At 44.6% G+C, this 21,472-nt stretch overlaps 1 protein-coding gene across 39 annotated transcripts in view; it reads right to left on the bottom strand.

Moving 5' to 3' along the window:
- Positions 1–230: 230 nt before the first annotated feature.
- Positions 231–21,472, bottom strand: part of FOXA2 (forkhead box A2) — a 107,093-nt gene continuing 85,851 nt past the window's right edge. For 37 of the 39 annotated variants that reach the window (XR_015951259.1, XR_015951267.1, XR_015951275.1 and 34 more), the window contains 3 exons: positions 3,997–4,124; positions 3,229–3,292; positions 231–421 (listed from right to left, as the gene is read on the bottom strand). The gene's annotated coding sequence lies outside the window, so the exon portion shown is untranslated. Of the gene's footprint in view, positions 422–3,228; positions 3,293–3,996; positions 4,125–4,572; positions 4,809–21,472 lie in introns of those variants that run through there. The other 2 variants (XR_015951294.1, XR_015951295.1) reach the window with 2 other exon arrangements.

Raw genomic sequence — 21,472 nt, 5'->3', positions numbered from 1 at the left:
GAAATGACTGCTGCTCTCTCCTTGGTTACTCCCATGTCATAAAAACTCATGAAACTATTCTACACATGTGGGAGCATCATGGTTAGCAAAGATGCAGGGGACACGAGGTTCGAGAAGCCAAGCATTGCCCACATGGTTGCAATGGACAATGTAAGTTAACCTGTTCAGGAGATTTTTATCACAGGGGAAACAACATCCAGTCATCAAACCACTAGATGATACTACAGTACTGAGTTCAGATGCTGTTTAATTATTATTATTTTAGCCAGATTTACATGTGACTTAATCAAGAAAAGACCTCTGAAGAGGTTTACAGAAAACTGTTGACTCTGTAAAGAACTTGTTGTTGTTGTTTAGTCGTTTAGTCGTGTCCGACTCTTCATGACCCCATGGACCAGAGCACGCCTGGCACTCCTGTCTCCTGTAAAGAATATTGACAATATTTGATAGTTGTCAAAATTTGACAGTATTTGATAGCTGACAGTTGTTAGCCATCAAACATGTATAAATCTAAGATAGCTTCTCCAGATTTGTTGGTATCACATAAATTTCCAATACTATGTGTTAATGTCTAGAAATAAATAAAATGCATGATACACCTAACATAAGTTCATGCTTTTGAAGGAGGACCCCTATCTTAGTGGCAGCACAGACCTAGCATTCAGGTTGTTTGGGTTCAATTAAAGGCATATCCAGTTCAAACGTCCTCTTCTCAGGTGGCTGGGCTGTTGGAAAACCAATTGGAGTAGCCCAGTTTGGCTCAACCTTGTGTCTTCCTTAATAATATAAGAGCCTGCTGGATCAGGCCAGTGACCAATCTAGTCCAGCATCAAGTTCTCTCAGTGGCCCAAAAGATGTTTAATATGGGATGTCTATGGGAAACCCACAAGAGGTTAGGGCCTCCAGATGTTTTGGGCTGCAACTTCCATCACCCCTGACTGCTTGCCCTGACTGCTGGCTGTAGCTTTCAAAAACATCTGGAGGGCACCAGCTTGGGAAAAGCTGGAATTGACAATAGTGGATTAGATGCACTAGTGGTGTGACTCAATATAAAGCAGCAATAATACCATTTTAAAAACACATCTTCACATCTCAGTCTTGTCAAACAATCCACCTCTTCATTGGGTTTGTAGTTGGTTTTGCAATTTGTAGACAATCCCTAACCTGATACCATTCATTCCAAGCAGTGAAGAGTAGAACTTAATACTGGCCACTAACTCAGTTTATTGTTTTTGTTGGGTTTGGACCTTAAATGAATCTGGAAACGATGCCTTATGAGGAACGGCTTAGGGAGCTGGGTATGTTTAGCCTGGAGAAGAGAAGGTTAAGGGGTGATATGATAACCATGTTCAAATATATAAAAGGATGTCATATAGAGGAGGGAGAAAGGTTGTTTTCTGCTGCTCCAGAGAAGCGGACACGGAGCAATGGATTCAAACTACAAGAAAGAAAATTCCACCTAAACATTAGAAAGAACTTCCTGACAGTAAGAGCTGTTCGGCAGTGGAATTTGCTGCCAAGGAGTGTGGTGGAGTCTCCTTCTTTGGAGGTCTTTAAGCAGAGGCTTGACAGCCATCTGTCAGGAATGCTTTGATGGTGTTTCCTGCTTGGCAGGGGGTTGGACTGGATGGCCCTTGTGGTCTCTTCCAACTCTATGATTCTATGAATCCATATGGGACCAGAACACATGAATCTAACGTCCCTGGCAAACTGCATTTTTCAGATAATCTTTATGGTAAGTCTGGAAAAAGCGTACAATTTGTTGAAAATCAGTCCCAGCTCACCCCCCTTGAAATAAATATGAGCTGTGCAAGAGTCCCAGAGGACCCCAATGCATCTCCTGGACATTATGTGGGCCTGGCTTTGCGCCCCACATTTGATGTCTATGTAAGCGGCCGTTTGCGTTGGCTCCAGGAAAGAAACCTTCTTTGCTGTTCCATTTGAACATGGCCTTGTGGAAACTCAGGACGGCAGGGCCCTAACATCATCTCGACTATATGTACACTTGGTCAGGCTGTGTAAACTTTGACATGTGGATGTCAATCTTTCTCATATTTGCGGATGGCTTTATCAGAGTGTGATTAGTTTCCAGAACAAATTTGAGCAAAAGAAAACATTACCTACAGTATGTAAGCCAACAAGACCCGCTAGTTTTCAGATTTGTCTATTTACATGGGCACTGGTTGTTTTGCTAAGGCTCTCTAAAAGGGATGGTAATTGAATGGTGCCAGTACGTTCATGGAAGCTGATGAGTTGTAAAGGTTTTATAAACAACCAGGGTGGATTTGGCCATAGCCTTTTTTCTCTTGTAATGTTTGTTAATCCCATTGAGCAAGTCGGCGCCTAACGCAGAACAAATACTCTCGAATTTGGAGGTGTCAGTAGTGTAACTTTGACTGTTTGTAAAATCGTTCTCTGATATCATCAGTAAGTTTACCAAATGTCCCATGGCCAAGTGTTAAGTAAGCTCTTGTGGAAGGGAAACATCTATTTCTATTTTTAGTTCAGCTGCTGTTTGTTAAAGGATCATGGTAGATAAAATGGGGCAATGACTAATAAATTCAGTCATATATATCTATATATAAATGTAAACTGGGCATGTCCATTCCTCTCTAATGTTCAACGAAACTGCTTGACCGATAGCGTTGAAATTTGGACACAATGCCACATGCGAATACGAGAGTAACCTAAGACACCTTCCGTACACAGATGTCACACCTGGGCCACGTAAAAAAACCCCAAACCCCGTGTTTCAGAACACACAACTCACCCCAAAGTGCATGCTGGGAAATAGAACCCAGAAGCAGACAGTTCCTTTTCCAAGGGTGGGGGCCAAGGAATAGAGATACAGGGCGGAGGCCGAGGCTCGCATTTACATACTAGGCCGAGTAGAGCCCTGAGTGGTGGGTGGGGGGATGAGGGGCCTGAATAGGTCATGGGCTGAGCCAGGGTGGGGAGAGTCACAGGGATGATCTAGGGGTGGGGGGACGGGATACCTCATGGGTCGCGACAGGATGGGAGGAATCACAGGAATGAGACACAACAACCAGGGGGATGGGACACATAGTCCAATGGGGGACGGACACATCCTCCCCCTTTCCTGGGAAACAAGGACCCTGAGTCAGGCACAGCAACGTGTTCCCGGCCCAGCTAGTTATCCTTATAAGTTTGTTGATGTTGTGTGTGACTTCCCAATTCATTGAACATACAGGGGGGGAGTGTATTTACTTTCAATGGAGAGCTCCTTCTGTTCACTGTTATACCATGAATGGCTCCAGGTTTTAGGGGCACCCTGTCAAGGAAGAGAAAAACCATGTTCAGAATAGATAGATAGATTGAAACATTTAACAACATGCAACGAAAGCATCCAAACACTTGCAACATTGATACATAATAATTCAGAACCAGACAAAAAATGGGTATAGAATTGGCCAAAATCAGGCAAAGGTAAGCACATTTTAGTCCTGTTGATTTCTGTGAGGGAGCTAATTGGCTTAATTTTGACTGGATTGTGCCCATTTTTGGTTTGTACAGCACTATCAATGTGCATGGTCTGTTACAGAGTAATAAAAGCACTTACCCCAAAAGTCTCCCTGCCCCAAGGAGCTTACAATACAAACTTCAGAAGGGAGGGAGAGGCAAAGTGTAAATGAGAATAAATATAATCATATGTTAGTAGGCTTCAGTAAGGTTGCACAAAGGCATGGAAATGATGGATTTTAAGGAAGGTTTTGAAGAAGCACTGGCTCATCCTAGAGTTCTTCTAGGCATAAAGGAAGCCCCAAGAAGAATGGCTGCACCTATTTAAGGAGAAAATACAGTCATGGCCCACAATCCAAATGACCCGGTGTGGGAGATGAAAGCAAAACTGCATGTCTGTCCCAGGTCCATTACTTCTTCATGTTGCATCGAGGGTCGCTCTGTGACAGTTGGAAGTTGTCTGGACTGCACAGAGAGCTGAAATGGAAAAGCCCCTCTCCCCCAAAAAAACCTTACCAGAAGCATCTGTCTTGTAACTGGGTGTTTTCTTTCACCTTTCCTATTTGTGTATGTGGTGCTCTAAGAACAGGCCTTCCCACATCATAGTTTTTATTTTGTTTCATTTTTGCTAGTGTAAGATGGGTCTGTAAAAGAAAGTAAGAAAACTGACCATTATGGGCTCAGTCTATTAGCAGAATGTTCTGTTGAGCAAGCCCCACTGAAATGAATGGGCCTAGTACGGTTGTAGCATGGGAGAATTTCTCGGTGGATTATACCTTTGCTATGTTTCATTATGGATAGAGAGAGAGAGAGCAAGAGAGAGAGCGCTAGCTATACATGTAGACACACAAACATACTCAATTTAAAAATATAAGCATAGTGTTTGCTTGGTGAATACATGTGTATGAAGCTGTCGACAACAATGCCGCTGGTGGGGTTAATAAACAGACCCTGCCGTTTGCAGTATTGATGGCAAAAGGAGATGAAATGGCTGTGACATTTAAAGGAGGAATTTGTGAACCACAAATATGAGCATGAGTGACACAGCATGGCAGCACATAAAATCAATACAAATAACCTAAACCTTAATACCTTGATCCCAGGGAAGAGTGCTGCATTATCAGAGACGGCAGAGCAGCATCAGTCCTGGATTTGACTGTGTTGTGTGTTATTGACAATCTCACACAAAGAGGCCCTGTGCCAATTAACAATTAGGACCTCCTTTATTGGGAGACTGCCCCATTTCTTTGATTTGAAAGAGATTTCAGGCTCCTATTTGGTAGGTGTGAGGATATTTCCCAGTTCTCAACCATCATCAGGAGAACGATGGTGATCTACCGGTATGTTTAGGGGAAAACATTTTACTCATTTGTTCTGATCATGGAACACCATGTCTATGGTCACCGATATGATGATATGATGCTACGGTCACTGGTGTATGATGCTTGTGGGCACAATTGAGGTCTTCCTCTGGCACCCACAAAGCTTCTGGCTCACTGTCCCCTTGGTCATGAGGTGGTGAGGGTGGCTACCTTTTTATCCCTTGAAAAATACACAGAGGTGAAGTTGATAGAATGATGCTCTTCCAGATTTCCTCTTTTACCTCTATGTACTTTTCAAGGCTCAGAAGTGAGTGTCTGTTTGCCTTCTCTCTGACTCTCATGGGGGGGAGGGGCTGATCCAGGGGAGGGGGGAAGAGAAGACACCAAAGAAATAGTCAAATCACACTCTCCCTGCACCTCAAGATGAGTGCAGTGGTGGGTGGGATTGCCAATAGTTCCTTTTCCCCCAGAAACTCTCCCCCCCTTTTATTTTTAATTCAGCCAAACACATAAAGCTGAATTTCTGCAAGTTAAGCATGTGTAAGTTGCAAGTCAACTATATAGGCTATTGCAAACATCTAGTGTTCAGTCTGCTAAATCTTCGGCCGTGGTTTACTAATTCATTATTTAGCTAATCTCGGATCTGTGACTCTGGTATTAATTTGGCATACTAATATTGAAGAGGAAGTAAAGGGGCTTGGCTACAAAGCCTTCGTGTTTTGCACTCAGCGTCATGAACGCTGAAAGCCAGAGCCCTGAGTGCAGTGAAGCCAGAGCTGGAGGCACTGGAAAGGTGAAAGCCGCCATCATTGTTTGAGTTCTGTTTGTTAATGTGTGTACAGAGGAACTCTGTTTGTTTGTAGGTCCTTAGTAGAAGTGTGTCTAATGTTGACTTTCAGAGTCTAATATTGTTTGAATTTTCTATCATGAGCCACATCGCCAGAGTGCTCCTTTCCTTCGGTGTTTGTACATTCATTACCTTTTTGAATGTCTCAAAGTAGTAAACAGTTAATTCTCCAAGCTATGCCATTGTTAGAGAGAATACGATTACAGGCAGCGGGAAAAGATTCCATCTGTGATACCTTCGTAATAAATAAGTTGGTCATTTAAACCACACATTCCAAACAGCATTTAACCCTAACTATATAATATGACTATAGGAGGATTGTAGAAATACAAAGGTTGGGAAGTCATCACTACCGGTACAGATGGGGCATTTTGATCCTATTTTTCCAACTTCGTAATTTATTCTTAAACTTTATAAGCTGCTACCTCATTCCTCCCATTCAGAAACTTTGTAAATAAAGCATTTGGGCCAATGTATATGTTGCAATTATAATTGCACTATAAGGAATGTAGGAAACTGCCTTACGCAGGATCAGACCATGGGTCCACCTACCTCTGTGTCATCTACTCTGACTGAATGTCTCTCCAGGGTTTCAGATCAGAAGTCTCTCCCAAATCTACGTCACTATCCCTTGAACTGAGCCTGGACTTTCTGCATACTCTGCCACTGAGTCACAACTTTGAAGCCCTGGAAGGTCAGCCCAGATTGGGGGAGGGGATGATGTTAAAATAACCTTCCCTCTTTTGCCTTTGGAGAATAGAAGGGAAGGATTTTAGGGGTTGTGGAGCAACTCTCTCCAGCACTCCTGCAACTTATTTTACAGTGCCAGTGGCCATTTTTATTCTCTCAAAGTGCTCCAAGTGTTGTGCAGGTCTGGTTTACATTCTACAATATACTCCCATGGCAAGGACCCTGTGAGGAGCCTCGCTGCAGCATTCTGCACCCACTGGAGTTTCTGGGACAGTTTCAAGGGCAGCTCTGTGTAGAGCAAGTTACAATAGTCAAGCCTGGAGGTGATCGTCGCATGGATCACTGTGGCCAGGTCGGGGCAGGAAAGGTAAGGGACCAACTGCTTGATACGGCGAAGATGGAAAAATGTCGCCTTGACTGTTGCTGTAACCTGCGCCTCCATAGAAAGGGAGGCATCAAGGATTACACCCAGACTCTTAACGGAAGGCACTGGCACTAATTGAGCCTCCGCAAGAGAAGGGAGTTGGTCCCCCAACCCTATACCATCCTCATCCAGCCAGAGGACCTCTGTCTTCTAAGGATTTGATTTCAGTCAGCTCCCACAGAGCCATCCAGCCACAGCCTCCAAGCATCTAGTAAGTGTGTCTGGGGCCGAGTTGGGGTGGCTGTCCATCAGCAGATAGAGCTGACTGTCGTCAGCATATTGGTGACAACACAGCCCAAATCTCCGGACAATCTGGGTGAGGGGGCACAACATGTCCTGGTGGAAAACCAGGGGACACATCTTCCGGGGCCGTGCTCCTGTGCAAGTCATGTGACTCACGTGAGAGAACGGCACACCAAAACGCATGTGCTTGGGCACTGTGCTTTCATGCGAGATCACGCCCAAAACTGGATGTCCCGATTTAATCAGGACAGTTGAGGGGTATGCACCTAATGACAGCAAATGAGAACAGATTAGAACAGGGGTCCCCAAACTAAGGCCCGGGGGCCAGATGTGGCCCAATAGCCTTCTAAATCCGGCCCATGGACGGTTCGAGAATCAACATGTTTTTACATGAGTAGAATGTGTACTTTGATTTTAAATGCATCTCTGGGTTATTTGTGGGGCCTGCCTGGTGTTTTTACATGAGTGGAATGTGTCCTTTTATTTAAAATGCATCTCTGGGTTATTTGTGGGGTGTAGGAATTTGTTCATATATTTTTTTCAAAATATAGTCCGGCCCCCCACAAGGTCTGCTGAAAAAGTTTGCTGACCCCTGGATTAGAAGTTCTCAACTCCCCCAGGGACTCAGTCAGGGAAAGACCATCTCTAAGGTAGCTTGATCCCAGACCATCAAGGGCTTCAAAGCTAAGTATCAGCACCTTGTATGGAATTCCTTGAGGAAATCTACATGGTAAAGTAGGAAGCTATGCAAATATCTCATATACATTTATTGTAATACTATCTCATGAGCATAACGGCCCAGCATAGGTTCAGTTTCATCAACCTCTCAAGAGGAATTGTCACTGTAATGTAAATTGGGAATTTGGCATGGATTGAAGACAACCTATTAATCTCAGTGGTTTCAACCTTTTCTGCAGTGATATTCCAAATGCCTTTAATCCTGCAAATTACGCTGGGGGTAGGGAGAAGCTTTAGTAAATGGATAAAAACGTCAATAATCAGATATTAAGGTCCCTCCCCCTCTGATCCTTTTATTCACTGTGGGGAACTTTTATGTGAAGCTGGGATTCCAACAACAACAACAATTTAACCAAAAGTGTCATGGGCTTTGAATACGCTCAAACTCAGGATGAAAGGGAGAAATGTGCAAAGAGGAAGCCACGTTTGACAAACCCTCATCGTGATCAACTCCCACCCAGAAACCTACATCCCCACTGTGGAAGGACGTGTGGATCCAGAATTAGCCCCCACAGTCAGAAGAAGAAGAAGAAGAAGAAGAAGAAGAAGAAGAAGAAGAAGAAGAAGAAGAAGAAGAAGAAGAAGAAGAAGAAGAAGAAGAAGAGTTGCTGTTATTATTAATCTGTACCCCTCCCATCTGACTGGGTTGCCCCAGCCACTCTGAAGCATCTATAAAAACATAGTAAATCATTAGACCTTAAAAAGCTTCCCTTCAGAATATCCCTCTTCCATTTGAGACATTACATTCAGCCAGAAATACTTAATAACTGCTTACAAGTTTTTGTCTATTAAGCAATATATAAATATTGGCAAATAAAATAAATTCTGAGGTAATCTTTGAGATAAGATAGACCAGTCATAAAATAAGTTGACAGTCTTCCCAATCATAATTGAATGTGCATAATTTTTATGATATTTTGAATTTTGGCAAAATGCCTTGAAATTCTAAATTGTTTTAAAACTACAACCCTTGTTTTGCAGCAGGGGTGCCAAGTAGGAGGGCCTGGGGGGCTTTGGCCTCTCAAAATTTTTCAGTGAAGGGGTTGGGGCCCTTAAAAGTGCTATAGCGGCCATGCATGCAAGCTGCAGAGCGTCCTTGTGTCCGGCATGCAAGCTGTGGGGTGTCCGCACAAGACGTCAGCGTCCCTCACAGCATGTGCACATGGCATGCCGACATCACACGGGGCAAGGTGGCGCACATGCTTTGGATCTCATTTATAGATAGAAAAGGTAGTGGATTCAAAAGCAAATGCTTTTAAAGCTTACTTTAGATCATCTTACAAGGATTCTCTTTTGCGTGTCGAGGTCACAGGACACCCCCCCCCCAATAATTCACACAGCAATTTAAGTTTAAGGTTTTTGGCATTATTTTGGCCACAACTTTATTTAAAATACAACCAAATGTGAGTGGTTGCTTAGGCATTGGTTCATCCATCTGTCCCCCGCCCTGGGACTGATCTGACATCCCTAGCCATCTAGGGAAGTCAGTAGGTAAACACCCCCTGAGAGAGGATGGAGCCGTGTGTCAGGCCCTTCACCTCTCCCCAAATGTTCCCCGAGGCTCTTGCTCTTGCATGGCCCTAGCCCCTTGCAGGGGTACAGATGAGAGCCCGTCGAGCCCCAGGATTCCTTTAACGGAATACCCTTATAAGCAGCAGCAATTTTGAGGGGAAGGTCCAGCCTTACCATACCCGTCCACCAACCAATTTTTAACCAATGCCTAACCGCCAACCTTACAAGTTGTGACGATTTGCTACGCAGTAGGCAAAAACCAAAGGCCAACAGCCAATCAGCCAAATGGACAAAATTCCTACCAGGCCCCTGCCCCAAAGCAGGTGACCCCATGACAGGCATAGCAATGTCAAAGCAAAAAGCCCTTAAAGAGGGTGGGCGGGCGGGCAGGAGATCCGTTGCACTGGCAAAAGTGAAACCAAAACTTGCCCACAAAGAATTTATACCTACTATCGCTATCGATCATTAACTTGCAACATGACTTCCCCCCCCCCCCAGCAACAAACTGTCCAATCACCCTGTGACCATTTTACTAACCTGCCCAGCAACCCCAGGGGATGTCCTGTTAACCCTACTGCAACACGTGCTCTCAATCAATAGAGAACCCGATTTCTGAACCCAATGTGACAATGTCATTAGAGAATGCAAGCATACAGAAAACAGGAAGCTGAGGGAGAAAGTAGCAAGTTTATTGCAGATGAGATAATGGAAGGTTATGGAAAGGACAGCAAGGGTTTAGTAGACTTTCATCTGTCTCTGGCTAAGGAAGGGATAACTCCCCTGTGTACATTCACACACATGTATGATGGCTATCTACCCACAGCAGGTGTTCTTTATTCATGGAACTGATTGCAAAGATCAAGTAAAACAGGTATAACTTAACTGACAATAGTTGGATCCCGTTGCAAAAAGTACATTCTCACTATTACTTTGATAGGTTTTGAAATTGAATGGGCCATGACTGACCACATGGTAGTGCGGCTCTCAGTTAACCATTCCTATTTCCATGCTTGCTACTCATTCATTCATCAGACACTATTCTCTTTATCTTTCTTTGTCCTTTCTGTGTAAAAGCCGGATTCTCTGTGTTTTTTCAATCCATCTCCAGAATTCATGTGCTCATAAAGCTTCCAATATAGGCTGGGAAGAGCAAGGTCAGTTCAGATCTGGAGGCAAACTCGGGAATTGATGGGGCATAAATACCTGACTCGCCATATGCTTGCTACAGAATGACATCCGAAATTGAACTCGGTGAATTTCACTGATGTGAAATTACAGTCAGAAAGGGGGTGGGGGCAACTAAACTCCCACTGACACTTATGTCCCTAGACATCCTCAAAGCTTTTGATTGCTTAGAATGGAAATGTTCAGTTTCTGTTAATTGGTTAATTGGTTCTCATGGGAAACTTACAGATTCTGGCTTCACACAATTAACTCAAGGCAGTGTCAATTTACTCTTGGCAGAAAGCCAAGGTCTGCCTGACCTAGAAACTACTCTCTTCTGATTGGTTAACGACCAGCACTGAACTCTGTTATCAAGGAATGCTAGCACAGTTGGTTTTTGTTAGGTGTTAGGAGTAGAAGTGCTGTGTATATGGTTGGAGAGAGAGAGAGAAAGGATTTATTTTGCTTTGCTTTGTATGCAGAAACTCTGCTGCTTTTATTTTCTTTTAATAAATCCTGTAAATAGTTATTCTGCGTCTAGCCGACTAGTCATTTCCACCTCAACTAGCTTCTGCGCTGTGCAGGAAAACTCTGCTACGTTTGGGCTAAAGCCACTAGAGCTATGCCTGACACTTCAAAATTCTAAGAGGTTATGGGTATCATGCTGCCAGCCTGAGTTGTGGTGGTGTCAGCGTAAGCGGAGAGGTTCCAGTAGTTCCAGAAGTCGCTGTTCCTGTGGCGTTGGTGCAGCGGAAGGACACTGGCTGGTTCCTGACTGTCGTGAGCTGGTGACGCAGTGGACGCAGCTGCAGCGTGTGAGTACTGGGTGCTGTGGTTCCTGTTCTCTCTCGGTGGCCGTGAGTAGCTGGTTCCGGGTTCCAGGGACATCGCTCTCAATATGGCCTCACAACCAGTTCAGATGGCTTTTGAGCGTCTGAATGACTCCAATTACTTGCTGTGGTCGGAACGCATGCAGGCAGTGCTGCAGAGGGATCATCTCTGGTGAGTGGTGAGTAAGTTTCCTGTGAAGCCTGATGATGAAGACCTTGATAAAGACCAAAGAGCAAGGGCCACAATTGTCTTGGGGCTGGAAGATTCCCAGTTGCCGTATGTGAGGGGAATCAAGACAGCTAGAGGTGTGTGGCAAGCACTTAAAGAACTCCATGTGCGTGAGACAGCGGTTTCCAAGCTGTTCATTCGCAAGGCATTGTACAAGGCAATGTTACAGCCTGGGGTTACAATGCAGGAACACCTACACAGTCTGCAGTTAAAGTTTGTTGCGCTTCAGGAAAGAGACTGTGTGTTAGACCAGCAGGAGAAGGTGGCTATCATTCTGAGCTCTCTCCCGGAAAGCTGGGATAATCTTGTTATGTCTCTAGAAGCAATGAAAGAGGGTGATTTAACAGTCAGTTATGTTACTGGGCGTTTGATTGAAGAATGGCAGAAGAAGCAAGAAAGGTCGTTGGCTGCAGAGGCTTCTACAAGCGGGCGGTTTGGAAGGAGTTCTCATGCCATACCAGAGGTGAAGCAGCAGCAGCGTGCCAGTGAGGAGTCAGCGTTTGCTGTTAGGCGTTGTTTCCGATGTGGGTCTTCAGCGCATCTAAAACGACAATGTCCGGAGATGGTCAAGTCTCAGCGGCCGGTGCAGGAGCAGAGACGAGATCAGCAGCAGCAGCAGCAGCATAAAAAGAAATTCTTCAAACGAAAACAGTCTGCTCAGCTGGTGACCCCCGAGGTCAAGATTGCTGAGGAGAAACAAGCTGTCTGGGTGGTCGATTCGGGAGCGTCTCGGCACATTGTAAATTCAGATGAATTGTTTGTTTCCAAGAACTCGGCACAGCGCAGCCAGGTGGCTCTAGCAGACGGAAGTACTTCTGAAGTGATTTCGGGGGGTGCAGTTTTTGTTCCTTGTCTGCGTGAATGCCTGCAAAATGTACTGTGTGTGCCTTCATTAAGGAGCAATTTGATGTCTGTAGATTGTTTGCTAAAAGCTGGGTTTAAAGTGCATTTTGAAGGAGACAGTTGTATGATTAAGAAGGCTGGTGAGATTTTAGGCACTGCTAAGTCAGAGGGAGGCTTGTTTTGGCTTAAAGCAGGATCTCAAGTTGCAGCAGTAGTCAGTAAATCTCAGCCTGCAGTGAGCAACAAAGCTATACATGACAACTGTGTGCACTTATTGCACAGGAAAATGGGGCATGCTGGTTGGAAAAGTGTACTGAAAATGTCTGAATTGGCTGATGGGTGCAATTTAAAGAGTTGTAACCAGTACCTTGACTGAAATATTTGTAAAAAGGTTAAAACCCACAGAGTCTCTTACCCCATGAGTGATAGAGTTAGTGAGTCACCGCTACAGCTAGTCCACATGGACGTGGTTGGTCCATTTGCTGTAAGCAGGGGTGGATCGCGTTTTTCGTTAACAATTGTTGATGACGCGACACGTTACACTTGGTGTTATCCAATGAAGCATAAGGGTGACGTGTTCACTAAATTTAAAGGCTGGGTGGCATCTGTGGAAAGGTTTCTGTCCCTTAAACTCAGAAGGATTCAGACGGACAGAGGTGGGGAATTTATGTCAAATGCTTTTAGAGATTGGTTACAGAAGCGTGGCATTGGGCATAGAAAAACGAACGTTTTTTCCCCGGAAGAGAACGGCATTGCGGAGCGAAAACACAGATCTCTTCAAGAGATGATGTTTGCCATGCTTGATGATGCTGATTTGCCCATGTCTTATTGGGGGGAGAGCATGCTCACTGCGTGTTATCTCCAAAACAGACTCTTTCATCAAACAATAGGGACAACTCCGTACTTTAAATTGTTTGGCAAAAAACCCAAAATTGACCACTTGCATGTGTTTGGGTCAAAAGCCTGGGTATTAATTCCAAAACAAATGAGAAAGAAGGGAGATCCTAAGACCAAACAGTTAGTGTTTGTGGGCTACCAGGAGCTAGGAAAAGGTTTCCGCTTTGCTGAAGGGACAAATGGCATTGTGATCTCCAGGAATGCCAGTTTTTGTGAACATAGTGGCTGGGAGAGACTACATGCCAATACTGAGGTTTGGTTTGAACCTTCCCAGGGGCTTCGTGACTCTGAAGGTAAACATAGAGAATCAGAGTCTGAGGGGGAGGAAAGTTCAGATAAGAGCTCTCAAGAAAGTGCAATTAGCCAGAGACCAGTTGCTAAGCAACAGAAGAGAGGTCATAGTTCTGGGGAGGAAAGTGGGTCAGAAGAAAAATTTTCTCCCAGAAGATCTAAAAGACAAAACAAAGGAGTGCCTCCAGAGCGGTTTTCTCCAGATACTGCAAATGTGTTTAGTGTAATTGCAGAGCCCAAGAGTTTTCAGGAGGTGTTAAAGTTACCAAAAGAGGAGGCAGAGCTTTGGAAACAGGCAATGGAGGAAGAGATGTCCTCTCTGAATGAGCACAAGGTTTTTACACCAGTAGCAGCACCTGAGGGGGCTAAAGTTGTAGGCTGCAGGTGGGTGTACAAACTTAAACCACTGGTGATAGGAGGGTACAAATACAAAGCTCGTTTAGTGGCCCAGGGATATTCTCAGAGGCCTGGAAAAGATTATGACGAGACTTTTTCCCCTACCGCTAAGGGGGACAGTGTAAGGCTGATTCTAATGCTTGGAGCAAAGAGAAAACTCCAGTTAAATCATTTTGACATACAGGCTGCATATTTACATGCATCATTATCAGAAGACCTGTATCTAGCTGAACCGCCTGGTTATGAGACAGGTTCCAATAGAGTGCTGAAATTAAACAAAGCTCTATATGGGCTCAAACAGGCTGCAAGATCTTGGAACAAATGTTTTCATGAGGCCTTAGTGTCATTTGGCTTCAAGCAGAGTACAGCTGACAATTGTGTTTATGTACGTGGTACAGGCAGTAATCAAGAGTTTTGTCTGCTCTATGTAGATGACGTATTGTATGCTTGCAAGACAGACAAACAAACTAAAAGGTTTGCCAAGCAATTGTCAAGTAAGTTCAAAGTGAAGGACTTAGGCCCTGTTCGGGCATATCTAGGGTTGGAAGTGTGCTGGGCCCAAGATGGCAGCTGCCTAATTAGTCAGCAGAACAAAATTAAACAGCTACTGACTACGTACAGGATGCAGGATTGCAAAGGGGCAGCAGTACCTATGGATCCAGGTTTCATAAAAACACTTCATACAGATGAGAGTCCTGTATTTGAACATCCAGAGGTATATCATTCTGTAATTGGAAGTCTATTGTATCTAGCACAATGGTCCAGACCTGATATTAGCTATGCAGTAGGCATACTAAGTAGATTGGTCTCAAAACCCACACTAAATGCCTGGAAAGGGGTAAAGCAAGTTCTGAGATACCTCAAACAGACAATTGGCTATATGTTACAACTAAATTCTTCAGAGGATGAAATGTTGAGTTGCTACTGTGATAGTGACTGGGGAAATTTGCCAGATAGAAAATCTGTCACAGGATTAGTCATAATGTTCGGTGGAGCTTTAATCAGCTGGCGATCGCGCAAGCAAAACGTCGTAAGTGTGTCGTCAACGGAATCGGAGTACGCCGCATTGAGTGAACTGTGCAACGAGGTGGTTTATTTCAAGCGTTTGTTAGCAGATTTAAATGTAAATTGTGGAGAACCAGTACAAGTTTACATTGATAATCAAGCTTGTATAACCTTAAGTAAAACAGAGGGTTTCAAGTCACGTTCCAAACATATCGCTGTAAAATACCAAAATGTACGTTGCAGTGTACAAGACAATGTAATCACATGTACTTATGTATCAAGTGAAGAAAATGTGGCAGATGTATTAACTAAACCATTGGCAAAGATAAAGAACAAGCAAATGTGCAAGGGTTTAGGTTTGCTGGAAAAATGAGTGAACAGTAAAAGTTCCTACACAGGTGTTAATAGATGTTAATTGTCCAGCAGAATCTGTGAGGGGGTGTTCAGTTTCTGTTAATTGGTTCTCATGGGAAACTTACAGATTCTGGCTTCACACAATTAACTCAAGGCAGTGTCAATTTACTCTTAGCAGAAAGCCAAGGTCTGCCTGACCTAGAAACTACTCTCTTCTGATTGGTTAACGACCAGCACTGAACTCTGTTATCAAGGAATGCTAGCACAGTTGGTTTTTGTTAGGTGTTAGGAGTAGAAGTGCTGTGTATATGGTTGGAGAGAGAGAGAGTAAGGATTTATTTTGCTTTGCTTTGTATGCAGAAACTCTGCTGCTTTTATTTTCTTTTAATAAATCCTGTAAATAGTTATTCTGCGTCTAGCCGACTAGTCATTTCCACCTCAACTAGCTTCTGCGCTATGCAGGAAAGCTCTGCTACGTTTGGGCTAAAGCCACTAGAGCTATGCCTGACACTTCAAAATTCTAAGAGGAAATACCTATTAGCAGTACTAACATACATGAAATTTGGCCCCAACTTCCCACACATCCTGAAACAAATATACTCCCAAGCCTCAACAAAATGCAGAATTAACAATATGGATTCAAATACCATAGTGTGGGGTTGATTCATGATAGTAGCGTGGCAAACCCGCTAATCTCTTAGGTTTAGCTAGAGTAATACTGGCAAACCAGTACAGTGTTAGGAATAGGAAGGTGAGGTATGGGTCAGTTGTGTTGGGAGAAGCTGGATGGACCTGGAGAGGTTCGGTTCAAACTGGCTTGATCTAGCCTGACAGGGGAAGACCGGAATGGGTCATGCTGAGGTGAGAAGAGCACACTGAATCCTTATGGGGAGTTTGGAAAGTTACTGGAGATCATGAGATCGACGGGAGGGGGATGTTTGATGAGCAAGACATGTGACAGGTATGGGATGTGAGAGATGTGCCACTGGCCACTTCCTCTATGGCGGAAAAGTTAGGGTGTTGGCAGGAAGTGACATCTACCTGTACATGTTTATGCATGAAGCCTGTTCTGGGATTGGTTGAAAGTTACATAGCTGGTTAATGTTTACCTGTCAAAGTTGCTGCAAATAAAAGCGAACCTCCGAGCTCCGCCCGGGGTTGTTCTTTTGGAAACTCAGCCTCGTCTTATGTCTTGTTTGGGATCTAACCATTGCCACATATGGTGAATTCCCCGACGTGATTCAATCCTACTTATAAGCAGACTGGAAGCAGTCTAGGTATACCACTGGCCACGGCCCCCTTTCGTGAGTATGGGTTCTCTTATTTCAGCTCAGGAGGACGGGAGCGCGCACCCGCAGGAGCTGAGAGAAATTCTGCGGAGTTTCGGTCAGACAGGCGTTAGTTTGGCAGAACTAGAGGAGTTGGTTGAGGAAATATCGTTTAAGTGCCCGTGGTACTCTCCAGAGGGATCCCCAGATTTAAAGACCTGGGATCGGGTAGGGAAGCAGTTACTTTCCCCCCCCGGGCTCCCGTCGAAGCGTTAAGGCTTTGGCGGAAATGCAGGAATGCAATTGAGTTGGGAGGGGTATCTATAGATGGAAAGGCAACCCCCCTCCCTGAATCTCATTGCTCAGAGGGGGCTGCTGTCACAGATCCCCCAAATTCAGTTCCGGAGGCTCTGGCTTTGCCATTGCCTTCGGAATCCTCTGTTTCATTGGCCACTTCTCCGTCGTCCCAGGAAAGGACGATGAGGGGTGCTGTTCGGCTTGGGTTTCAAGCAGAGCAGGCAAAAGGAACGTTGACCAGAGAAGAACTAGAGGAAGGGCTTTCTGCCTTCCCGGTCACACAGGACTTAGATGCCCAAGGAGCAGTGCAGTACCATTGGTCTGCACTGCCTTTTCAGATTTTGAGAGAGCTTAGGAAGAGTAAGGCAGAGACGGGATTGCGTTCTACTTTCACAAGGGGATTGCTTGAGAGTGTTAGCACTTCTTATAATATGGTGCCACAGGATTGGAAGGATCTTTTCCGTATGTTGTTGACTCCAGCTCAGTATATGGTATGGGACTCGGAATATCAAAAAGAGGCAATAGCAGCTGGAAATAATGGACATGGGCATTACATTGCTGACCAGTTGTATGGTGTGGGGGATTTTGCCACACTAGAACAGCAAGCTGTGGGAGTTCCCCATGCTGTCTATCCCATTATTTCCATGTGCGTACTTAAAGCGCTGCGTAAGGTTCCTGACTCTGGGAAACCTTTAAGGTCCTTTTCAAACATTAAGCAAGGAGCTTCAGAGTCTTTCTCTGACTTTGTAGATAGGTTGCAGGAGGCAATTCAAAGGCAAGTAGATAATCCCGAAGCCTGTGGAGAGCTTTTAAGGAGACTGTCTTTTGAGCAAGCTAACGCGGATTGTCGTAGGGTACTGCAGTCTGTGGTTGCACGCGGGAATTACCAGATTGCTGATATGTTAAAGGCGTGCTCCGACATTGGAACTAATGTATTCCAAATGGACGCATTAGCAGCTGCTTTGCGTAAAGGCAACAGACAGGAGGGATACAGGCAGGGGGGCAGAGGAACTTGCTTTAATTGCAATCGCGCTGGCCACTATCGCGCTCAGTGTACGCTGCCTGGAGGGGGGGCTTTTGGAAACAACGAAATGGGACAAACAGTAAGACCCAAGAAGGTTTGCCCCATTTGCAACAAGGGATATCATTGGGCTAAACACTGTCGCAGTGCAAAACCCCAGCAAAATGCTCAAGTTCCCCCTCAGGGAAACTAGAAACCGGGCGGGCAGTACGCCCCGGCACAAATACTGCCATTTCCGCTACCGATGTCTCCAACGCTAAAGCGGCTACAAAAGGTAGCGCAGGGATTGATCTGATTAATCAAGAAGATTGATATATTCCAATCCCTGGTGTTGTAATTCTTATGCAGTCACAATTAAAGGGACCTCTCCCAGAGGGAACTGTGGGCTTAGTTCTTCCCCAATCATCAGCGGGGGGAAAATGTATTTTTGTTATTCCAGGAGTGGTAGATTCAGATTATGAAGGTGTCATTCAGATTCAATTCGAAACTAACATGCCTATGACTTTAAAGCAGGGTGAATCCTTTGCACAGCTAGTTATAATTCCATATGTCCTACCGGCTGGAGGGCAGTCTGTTGTGCGAGGAACAGGCGGTTTTGGATCTACTGATCCTCCCCGCTCCCTGCATCCTAGCATTCTAGCAGTGACTGAGATAATAAAGGAGTCTAAGCCCACCCGTGTGTATTTGTTGAACAACAGGTCCTTTGAGGGGGTGTTAGACTCTGGAGCTGACGTTTCCGTTGTGGCTGCCACTCATTGGCCTTCAGATTGGCCCACAGAGCAATCTCCTTCTGTGTGGGGTGTCGGAGGCTCTCAGTCAGCGCGTCACAGTTCCAAGTGGCTTACGGTAACAGCCCCTGCTGGGAATCGCGCAGCTTTGCTTAAGCCTGTAATTCTTCCCATTCATGTCAATCTATGGGGGAGAGATCTGATTATTCAATTTCAATCTAAATTAGTAATAGATGATTAAAATTTGACATGGCTTGTTCAAAGCCTACTGCCTTACCATTGAAGTGGCGTTCCACTACCCCTGTTTGGGTTGAGCAGTGGCCACTTACACGGGAAAAAATTATTATATTGAAGAAATTAGTTAAAGAGCAACTGGACGCGGGGCATATACAGAGTTCCCAAAGCCCCTTTAATACCCCAGTTTTTATTATAAAAAAAAAGCCACTGGCAAGTGGAGGCTTCTTCATGACCTTGTTGTTGTTGTTTAGTCGTTTAGTCGTGTCCGACTCTTCGTGACCCCATGGACCATAGCACGCCAGGCACTCCTGTCTTGCACTGCCTCCCGCAGTTTGGTCAAACTCATGTTCGTAGCTTCGAGAACACTGTCCAACCATCTCGTCCTCTGTCGTCCCCTTCTCCTAGTGCCCTCAATCTTTCCCAACATCAGGGTCTTTTCCAAGGATTCTTCTCTTCTCATGAGGTGGCCAAAGTATTGGAGCCTCAGCTTCACGATCTGTCCTTCCAGGGAGCACTCAGGGCTGATTTCCTTAAGAATAGATAGGTTTGATCTTCTAGCAGTCCATGGGACTCTCAAGAGTCTCCTCCAGCACCATAATTCAAAAGCATCAATTCTTCGACGATCAGCCTTCTTTATGGTCCAGCTCTCACTTCCATACATCACTACTGGGAAAACCATAGCTTTAACTATACGGACCTTTGTCGGCAAAGTGATGTCTCTGCTTTTTAAGATGCTGTCTAGGTTTGTCATTGCTTTTCTCCCAAGAAGCAGGCGTCTTTTAATTTCGTGACTGCTGTCACCATCTGCAGTGATCAAGGAGCCCAAGAAAGTAAAATCTCTCACTGCCTCCATTTCTTCCCCTTCTATTTGCCAGGAGGTGATGGGACCAGTGGCCATGATCTTGGTTTTTTTGATGTTGAGCTTCAGACCATATTTTGCGCTCTCCTCTTTCACCCTCATTAAAAGGTTCTTTAATTCCTCCTCGCTTTCTGCCATCAAGGTTGTGTCATCTGCATATCTGAGGTTGTTGATATTTCTTCCGGCAATCTTAATTCCGGCTTGGGATTCATCTAGTCCAGCCTTTCGCATGATGAATTCTGCATATAAGTTAAATAAGCAGGGAGACAATATACAACCTTGTCGTACTCCTTTCCCAATTTTGAACCAATCAGTTGTTCCATATCCAGTTCTAACTGTAGCTTCTTGTCCCACATAGAGATTTCTCAGGAGACAGATGAGGTGATCAGGCACTCCCATTTCTTTAAGAACTTGCCATAGTTTGCTGTGGTCGACACAGTCAAAGGCTTTTGCATAGTCAATGAAGCAGAAGTAGACGTTTTTCTGGAACTCTCTAGCTTTCTCCATAATCCAGCGTATGTTTGCTATTTGGTCTCTGGTTCCTCTGCCCTTTCGAAATCCAGCTTGCACTTCTGGGAGTTCTCGGTCCACATACTGCCTAAGCCTGCCTTGTAGAATTTTAAGCATAACCTTGCTAGCGTGTGAAATGAGCGCAATTGTGCGGTAGTTGGAGCATTCTTTGGCACTGCCCTTCTTTGGAATTGGGATGTAGACTGATCTTCTCCAATCCTCTGGCCATTGCTGAGTTTTCCAAACTTGCTGGCATATTGGGTGTAGCACCTTAACAGCATCATCTTTTAAAATTTTAAATAGTTCAGCTGGAATATCATCACTTCCACTGGCCTTGTTATTAGCAATGCTTTCTAAGGCCCATTTGACTTCACTCTCCAAGATGTCTGGCTCAAGGTCAGCAACCACACTACCTGGGGTGTATGAGACCTCCATATCTTTCTGGTATAATTCCTCTGTGTATTCTTGCCACCTCTTCTTGATGTCTTCTGCTTCTGTTAGGTCCTTACCACTTTTGTCCTTGATTATGGTAATCTTTGTACGAAATGTTCCTTTCATATCTCCAATTTTCTTGAACAGATCTCTGGTTTTCCCCATTCTATTGTTTTCCTCTATTTCTTTGCATTGCTCATTTAAGAAGACCCTCTTGTCTCTCCTTGCTGTTTTTTGGAAATCTGCATTCAGTTTCCTGTATCTTTCCCTATCTCCCTTGCATTTTGCTTGCCTCCTCTCCTCCGCTATTTGTAAGGCCTCGTTGGATAGCCATTTTGCTTTCTTGCATTTCCTTTTCCTTGGGATGGTTTTCGTTGCTGCCTCCTGTATAATGTTACGAGCCTCCATCCATAGTTCTTCAGGCACTCTGTCCACCAAATCTAAATCCTTAAACCTGTTCCTCACTTCCACTGTGTATTCATAAGGGATTTGATTCAGATTGTATCTTACTGGCCCAGTGCTTTTTCCTACTTTCTTCAGTTTAAGCTGGAATTTTGCTATAAGAAGCTGATGATCTGAGTTACAGTCAGCTCCAGGTCTTGTTTTTGCTGACTGTATAGAGCTTCTCCATCTTTGGCTGCAGAGAATATAATCAATCTGATTTCGATGCTGCCCATTTGGTGATATCCATGTGTAGAGTCGTCTCTTGTGTTGTTGGAAGAGAGTGTTTGTGATGACCAGCTTGTTCTCTTGACAGAACTCTATTAGCCTTTGCCCTGCTTCATTTTGAACTCCAAGGCCAAACTTGCCAGTTGTTCCTTTTATCTCTTGATTCCCTACTTTAGCATTCCAATC

Source organism: Zootoca vivipara, chromosome 8, assembly GCF_965207765.1.
Source record: "Zootoca vivipara chromosome 8, rZooViv2.hap1.1, whole genome shotgun sequence".
In the NCBI taxonomy this organism is placed as follows: domain Eukaryota; kingdom Metazoa; phylum Chordata; class Lepidosauria; order Squamata; family Lacertidae; genus Zootoca; species Zootoca vivipara.
The sequence above is the reverse complement of the archived record's forward strand: the minus strand, read 5'-3'. Positions and strand labels throughout refer to the sequence as shown.